Here is an 8,950-nt window from a genome sequence, read left to right as displayed (position 1 = left end):
AGCCTATGTAATGAGGACATCTTTTTCATTTATTTTACCTCCATCGCTGTTACAGACTCTGTAGTCAGCTGTTGTTCCAGATTTAATTCAGCTTCTCTCTGTTGACAGTAAAGATAGCCAAGTATTAAATGTTTTATGCCCAAAGACTATTTCTCACATTTTGAAAAAGAAGAAAAGGAAACTGTGTTGTCTTCTCCTTTAATTAAAAAAAAAAAACTGCCATTATAACACTGAACATGGTTTTCAGGTTCCTGTGCAGCTCTGGGCTCCAATAGCTATGGGCCTGCATTTCTGCACACATTAGTCTAACACACCAGTTGAATAATTGAAAATGTAAAAAAATGAAATTGATGTCAATAAAAGAAAACGAAAATAAATGATGATATTTAAACCTTTTAATTAAAACAAATGTCAGTATTTTTTCTTTTATCTGCTGGTGCTGGAAAATCCTGGATTTATTTTTTTACTAGTTTTGATCTTACCTTATATGCACATAACGTCACAATTTAAAGCAAAGTTTAGACTTACCTGTAAACTTACCTTTATAAAGCAGATGTGCCCTTGGTAAACATGATATGTTGTAATACAGTTTTCTTTCTGATCTCTCAATGCTGTAGACAAATGTCTTTCTTAAGGGAAGAAACAAAGCGAGAATGCAGTCCAGGAGCACGCAACCCTTTTAAACTGCTGGGTGAACACTTTCAGTTTCACTTAGAATCAGCTGATTCATTGTAAAATCTTTCACAGTAAACTTTCTTAGCTCATTTACTGCAAAGTTTACTGCAAAGTTGTCTGTTGTGTTGCAAATTAAAGACATGAAATATGTGGAAAACATTTATTATATATATATAATTATAAACTTCAGGGTTAATTTCACAGATGAAAGTAAGAATTACAATAATTTCAAATTTCCACAAACACACTTTTATTAAAGTAACATGATCTAACTGAGGTGTGGAAGACAAAATATTTATAGCTTTCAGGTCTCTTGTATTGAATGCTTTTATTGTTTTTATAATATTATTGTTATTATTTTATGACAGGATTATGATAAAGAGCAGCTCCACATTGAACTTTATTCAAGATGACCTGCTGATGGGGAAGAAAAGTAATTAAAGTGATTTTGTTTTTTGGTGCCAGACAGGCTGGTCTGAATATTTGATAAACTGCTGATCGGTCTTGATTTCTGCTGTGACATTTAGATGTTTGGGTCAGAATTTAGCACAAAATGACATGAAAGCCTGGATCCATCCTTCCTTGTATCAACAGTTCGTGCTGCTGTTGCTGATGTACTTTATATCACTCAGGACCATCTGAGCAGTTATTTAAATGCTGTTGCCTGTCTGAGTGTTGCTGCTGACCATCTCCACCCCTTTATGAACACAGTGCACCCACAGTCGGACAGATGTTTCTAGCAGGATAAAGTTCCATGACCCAAAGTTTAAATCATCTCAAACTGTTATGATGAACATTAAAAGGAGTTCACTGAACTTAAATGGCCTCCACAGCCACCAGATCTTAAAACAATAGAGTTCCTGTAAAAGTCTGCAGCAACTGTGTGATGCTTTGCTATTTAACTCACTGACTTACTCATTACTCATCATGACTCATTACACTGCTGGGATAATGTTACTAATTATTTTATTTTATGTTTAAGATTTAGTAATTTGCAGCTGTGGGTGGACAGTGTCTGCAGACTCACATGAAAAGTTCTTAAAAACTTAGAGATTGGAAACAAAAAGATCAAAAGAGCAAAAGGTTCTTTACCGACGAGAGATGTCTGAGGGACAGAAGAGTTTATTCCACTCTGACAGTTATATTATTATTATTATTTGATTTGATTACTAAAAATATGAATTGTTAGGTACCTTCTGCTCTACCTGAATGTAGTTTATAATAAAAAGCACTTAGATTGCTCAGTTAGAGTAGAAAAGTGTAACATAAATAAGAAACAGTCCATTTACCAGTTCGGCATCACAGTGAGCTGAGTGAAGTAGCTAAGAGTGCAATGCACACAAGTGTGGGTTCACTTACACAATGGCTACAAGTAGAGGAAAGTCATAACTTAAATCTGCTGATAACATTGATTGAGCTTACCCTCCCTGATTCTTTAAGGTCTTTATGCATGTACTTTCAGTCCTCACGTGTCAAGTAGTTGACACAGATTAACTCCGACATCCAGGAAATGCCGACAGCGAGGAAACAACCGAACCAACAAATGAACAAATTCTTCCTTCTCTTATTTTTCAGTTCATGCATCCTTGATTTCTTTCCGCTCGTTTCCTTGAACCTATCAGTATATCTTAGCTCCTCCCACCAGAGAAGTGAGCAAGTGAAGCGAGGAAAACATGTAGAGAGGAGCTAAGAGGATTTTAACAATATCAGACATCCTTGCTTAGTCGTTTTAAAGCAATGCCAGTTAAATATAGCACATCCATTGTTTTGTTACAGCAGAGTACTACTAAAGTATTTGGGTGGGTCCGTGTGATAAGTGAGACTTGTAAGTCTGTGCCAGAGACAGAATAATTCTCTCATCCAGGAAATACTGAATGCAATTTAACAGTTAAGATAACACAGAAACAAATTCTTCCCCCTCTTTTTATTTTTTGGATTATACATCCTGGATTCTTTTGCTCTTATTTCCCCAATCATCAAATTGCAGCTCAGTCCCTCACACATGACAGGTGAGCAGACAAGGTGAAGAAGACATGAAGAGAAAAGAGCTAAGACGAGAGGTATTCATGCCTCCGAGCCATTGAAGCAAAGTCAGTTATAAATTATGTTTGGCACAGATGCTGCTGTCCATTGTTTTGTTGCAGCACACTCCTACATATTTACAGAGTCCTGTTTCCACTCCCTGTTTGTTATGTCTCTTTTATACATCATTGGTAAAAACACTTTACTCAGGATATAGTAGATCCTTCAGATCTCCCCTTTCCTGATGCATTTTAGAAACTTAAACATGCTTTAAGACAGCACATTAAGACTGATTACTGGGTCACAGCCTGCAGCACAGAAAAGAAGGGAAGGCACTGAACAGATAAATGAGCAAAAATCTAAGTTGTTGCCGTCCTGTTGTTCATACCTGTTTTAGACAGTAGGGGGAGCAGTTTAATCCTTCACTGGTATTTAGCTCTAAGAGAGCCATGTCTGCTTTGAGAGATCAGTTATTGTGATGAATTGTAGTTGTTGAACTTAGATGATGAAATCATCTACTTTCTGCAGGGTTAATGATCACCTTCTTTGATTTCTCAAGTGCTTTGAAAAATGATTCAGCTGCTGCTAGTGAGGAAAAACCACACTAATGTCAGTAAACACCACCTCATGGATTACTGACTGCCTGACAGACTGACCACAGTATGTGAGACTGGGCCGAGCTCTGTCTGATTTAGTGATGTGCAGCAGGACCTCCATGGGTGGACAGTTCTGTCCTGGACATTCAGTACAAGTCTGAGTCAAGACACCTTCAGAAATACCCTCATGATTCTGCAGAGGCTGGATGTATTAGTGATGGCAGGAGGAGGAGTGTGAAGCACTGGTGGATGATTTTGTGATGTGATCTGGAAACAATCATCAGCTGGGGAGAAGTACAAGTACCTGGTACATGTAGTACATGGAAAACAGGCTGAACCGGAAGATCAACACAGAGGCTGGATACAAAGGAAATTAACAGACTTTTAACAAGTAGCGAAAACCTTCAATATGTGCAATGCTGTTTCTGTAAGGCAGAATAAATATGTTGATCATTATTAAATCATTTAGAAGAGAGAGACTTAATGTTTAATGCTTGGTAAAAAAAAAAATAAAATAAAAAAATAAGTAAATGGCCTGTATTTGTACCCAGAAAGGGTAATCTGGGGAAAAGGAGGATCGCATTTGTCAGAAGAAAATTATGTTTTGATCAGTTACATGAAATGTATTCTTTTTATAATTAGGCACATGTCTACATGACCTTTCACCTAGTAATTTGTGTGCTGAACTTATGCAGATACTAACAGCTTCCTGTTGTTCTGAACATTTAGATGTAGAGAAGAAGAAAGCTCAGCTCTTTTACGAGAACATACAGATGTAGAAAAGGGAAAGTCCCGCTACTGGAGTGATGATGTTATCTTTGTAACACACACACACACACACACACACACACACACACACACACACACACACACAGATCAATCTTGTATAAATAAAGAACGCAGACGGTGACAAAGCGCGAGTCCATGAGTGTCTCCTGTGCGAGCGCTCTGTGACCGTGTGTAAGTTCGTGTTCCAAAAAATATGATTGTTTGCTTGCAGGACACCAGGAGAGATGAGTCCTCCGTCACAGACGGTGTGATCAGTGAAGATGGTCGCCTGCAGGTTCAAGCTCATTGCATCTCCAACCCACATCCACTGCCACTGTACTGAAGGGAAGTTAAAGACTTTCTTCTGCACCTACATTTGGATCACCTCGATCCATGACAGTCATTCAGGCAGTAATGCCTGGACTGGAAACAAGCCATCCTTAAAATATTACAACATTCCAGCTCATGTGTTGGAATGGAAAACAAATGTGTTGTTTAAATTAGAGACTGCACTTGTGACAGAACAACAAATATTTTATTTTGATTATATAAGTAATGTAAGTACAAAACAAACTTGTGGTAGGCCTAAGCTTATTTTCTTAATAATTAAATCTGAGATTTGTTTCATTGTAAGATTATAACAGTGATGGCAATATAATTGTTTGTTGTTCAGCAGAACAGTGTCCAGTATGTTGGCTGTTATACTTTTTTGCATTTGAAAATAAAAGTTGGGCTGATTTTAACATCACTACAAAAAATGTTGTTAATTATTTTTAATCATATTCAGGTTACCACAAATTGTTTTTTCATTTGTTGAACCTGAAATGTTTTTCAGTAGATAAACAATTAGTATTGTACAGTCAGAAATATCAAGTTATTCTTAATCCTGCAGACTTGCAATGAACAAGTTGTCCTAAAAGGCAACTTAAGTAAGCTTTACTTAGATTTTTTGAGGCAATGAGTTTGCATAGTTTTTTTGAGTTCTGGGAACTAACAAGGTTGTACAGTGTACTCAAAATGAGTAAGTTGCCCTAACTTAATTATCTTAAGCAAAACTTTACTCAATTTTTTGAGGCAACGAGTTTGCATTGTTTTTTTGAGTTCTGTGAACTAATTAGATTTTATAGCGTGGGACGTCCCATTGCTCCTGTTACCTTTCTTCCACAGAAGGGCCGCGTTCCATTTCAATGTGCCACCAGCCCCATTTTCTATGAACCGGAACCATTTGGGCTGGGCCCTGGCGTTACTGAAATAATGTTTCTGATCATACCCCCAGTTGCACCTCCAGATTTTTTTCATAGAGGCTACCATATGGGGGCCACTAAAAATGTTTGGGTGGCAAAACAGAATTTCCTGTTTTATTATGCTGTTGTGAAATATGGGTTCCTTGAAAAATATGGCAATAGAGACAGAAAAAAATTATACACCTGTTTGATTTCCTGCTATAAAAGATATCACTGAAAATAAGTACATATGAAAAACAAATAAGATGTTGAAATCCATAATAGTTCGTTTTAAGCAGTAAATTTTGTGGGGCCCAAAATTTGCTGCTAGGTTGTAGGCACAAACCTTGAATGCAAGACTTGAATAATAAGCTAAGTCACTAGAAAGTAATATATAAACAATGCTGACAACCTAAATATCCAAAAGAAATGGTGACAAAAACCCAAACATTAATTATTTAAAAAAAGGTATGAGCCCAAAAATCTCAAAACAAGAGCCAGGTACAGTGATATTTATTAACAGCATGTAGAAGTGTTACTTCTGCTGCGTGGAAATCCCACAGTGGAAATATTATTATCATCATTTCCAAGAGTGTAATAATTTTAATTGGAATGAAAAGAAAAGCAGAAGCCCTGATTTGTTTCTGTTTTTTAAATTGTGTTTTCAGAAGGTTTACTGAATTAAAAGCAACAATAGAACAATATAATAGCCTGATACAATAGTTTAATGTTTAAAAACTTAATATATGTTATATCAGAGCCTCATTATAAGCTAGACAACAAAAAATGTGTTGATTTACATTCCACCTCTGTTTTTCCTGTTTTTCAGTTTAATTATAAGCATAAACATGTTTAATGTTATTCAAATAAGTCAGAATTTTCCTTTTAGACTTTGAAAAAGCTACAGTTTAGTTTTATAATACTGTATACAATACCAGTCATTAGTCAGGTGTACCAATCGGACTTCTGCACAACGCTACTGATGGTCCCAACTCACGGAGGCAAGAAATTCCACAAATGAACCCTGACAAGGCACATCTATGAAGTGAAAGCCATTTCAGGTGACTACATCATGAAGCTCATTAAGAAAAGGCCAAGAGTTTGCAGCAATGTCAAGAAAACAAAGGGTGGCTACTTTCAGGAATCTAAAATATGTTTAAAACATGTTTAATTTTTCATTGAGTCCTACATTCGAGTCTACATCCTGCCTACCACACAGCAAATCTGTGACAGTGTGTCCAAACTTTTGACTGTGTTGATATAAAGTGTACTCTCTCTATATTTAACAACTGTGTAAGAATTTGATCACCTTGGATGAATGTAGCCTTTTAATTTTCTGTAGCCACACCAGAAGAAAAGTTGCTGAAATTCCAGTGATCTCATCGGACATTAAAAAGACTCTTTGAGGCTTTTTTCTGCCTTCTGTTTTGTGATGTCATTCCAGGCTGCTGGAATATCAGCAGGTACTGCATTAATTTTCATGGCAAAGTCTCTGTTGTACCTTGTAACGACATATTTCCAGTAGTCTGATGCCTCAAGGCTCACATCTGGAGGGATTTTCCAGTCTGGGTAAATTTTCTTGTATCTCTTCATGGTTTGTATCACTGCAGCGAAAACGCTGGTCACTGATCACAAGAGAAGAGCATATGTCAGTGATCAGTTTTTGTGTTTTTGGCCAACTGAATCCTCCCAGACCTTGAGGCCGATGCAGTAGAGCAAAGTGCTCAGCATGGGCTCCTCCTCCTGCATCACAGGGAGCTTTGCAGAATGGACACTGCTTGCCACAACCAACCAGTTTGTTGAAAAGCTCATTCTGGGGCTGCACATGGAGATGCTGTAGTTTCATTTCAATGTTTACATTTTTAAACTCTTTTCTCAGATCTTGTTCCATCTCATTCACAGACACTGTGAGCCAGTCAGCAAACTGTTTCTTGTCAGCATTGCTCAGGATCATGAAAGCACCAAGAGCATTCTGGGAAATGATCAGTTTGTCACCAAGTTCTTTACAAATATCTTCAACAAATGTCTTCATTTCATCACTCTTTCCTGTTTTGGCCTTGTTGATTGCATCATTTATGTTTCTGATACATGACTGAAGATGTCGGTGCTCAAACTCAGATATTGTGGACACAATTGAGAAGTGCTCCACTATTTTGTTGAGCATCCATGCCTTTATATATTTCTTATATGAGTTAATATAGCTCACATAGTTTTCAAAATCATCCTTTGAAAGTAAATCCAGTAAAACTGAATACTGGAAGGACATTCGTGTGCTGAACTGCTCACATGTCAGCATTTCACCAATGCTATCAGGTCCCAGGGATCGACTGATAAAGTCTTTAACAGCGGGCTTCAAACATTGGTTGGTGAATTCGTCTGCCTTCTTCTGACACTGGTCTCGTTCATGGAACAAATCTTTAAAATCATCACAAAACATTTCCTTGTATTTATCATTATCTTTTTATTTTTTGATTTAATAATTCACATGCACGACTCTCCCTGTGTGACAAATTGATTCTCAGGCAGTGAGATACGCTGGTGAAGATCTTTTGTTCAGAAAAAGAAAGTTTCTTCAGTGTTTCACTCCACATCTTGTCAAATTCTTTGTCCAGCTCTTCATCACTCATCTGGATGTTTTTCTTTCTGCATTTATCTATCAACACATGAACTACCTTTTCAATCTCTCTTTTACAGTTCTCTTTGATTTGATCAATTTCATTCATTCGCTCTCTGGTCAAAGGAGTTTGCAAAGAAAAAGCGTCTGGACTTCTTTAAGTTGCTTGAAGACGTTTCACCTCTCATCCGAGAAGCTTCTTCAGAACTGAAGAAGCTTCTCGGATGAGAGGTGAAACGTCTTCTTCAGAACTGAAGAAGATTCTCGGATGAGAGGTGAAATGTCTTCTTCAGAACAAGCAATTCAATGAGGTATCCACCTTATTTATTGAAAAGTATCATATCTGTATTGGTATCGGCGATACTGGCCCGAATTTACTTGGTATCGGATCGATACCAAAATATGCAGTATCGCACATCACTACCCACAATGCATTGCGGCGTGCCGTCAATAGGGCTTTGGAGCGTGATGTCACGGGAGCGGGGCCACGCCCCCTCCCGCCATGACAGTAGGCCAAAGAAAGCACACGGATGCGTCAGCTATGGTTCATACGTGCTGTGTTGCAACGTTAGATCACACATTAGGGAAGGCAAGAAGCTGGAAAATGGGCTCTCTTTTCATCGTTTCCCCTCCTGGAGGCAACGGGAGGGATCTCATGTATCCGATATTACTAAACGAAGACGTCAGGCTTGGATTGCAGCGGTCAGACGAGCGGATATCGAGTTCTCTGCCATCCCCAATTTTTTGTTGGTTTGCTCGCGGCATTTTCTTTCCGGTGAGTTCTAAATAAATTCATATCTCTCTTAATAGGCTTTTCGTGTTATTTTGAATGCGCTGAGGTCATAGATAATTAGATAAAACATGCTAATGTGTGATGCTGCAGAACCACGTCATGTTGACGGAGTAGCGTATTATTTGGCATTGTTGCAGGCAAACCAGCATATGAAATATGACACAGAAAAGAAAAGTATGTTTATTTTTTTTATTCAAGATCTGTTCACATGTACTTAGCAAGTACATACACATGAAATGCAAACTATTTACATGGCAAC

At 37.7% G+C, this 8,950-nt stretch overlaps 1 pseudogene; it reads right to left on the bottom strand.

Moving 5' to 3' along the window:
* Positions 1–6,673: 6,673 nt before the first annotated feature.
* Positions 6,674–8,950, bottom strand: part of LOC134624042 (interferon-induced very large GTPase 1-like) — a 39,093-nt pseudogene continuing 36,816 nt past the window's right edge.

Source organism: Pelmatolapia mariae, linkage group LG3_W (assembly GCF_036321145.2).
Source record: "Pelmatolapia mariae isolate MD_Pm_ZW linkage group LG3_W, Pm_UMD_F_2, whole genome shotgun sequence".
In the NCBI taxonomy this organism is placed as follows: Eukaryota; Metazoa; Chordata; class Actinopteri; order Cichliformes; family Cichlidae; genus Pelmatolapia; species Pelmatolapia mariae.
This window is presented reverse-complemented; position numbering and strand designations above follow the sequence as displayed.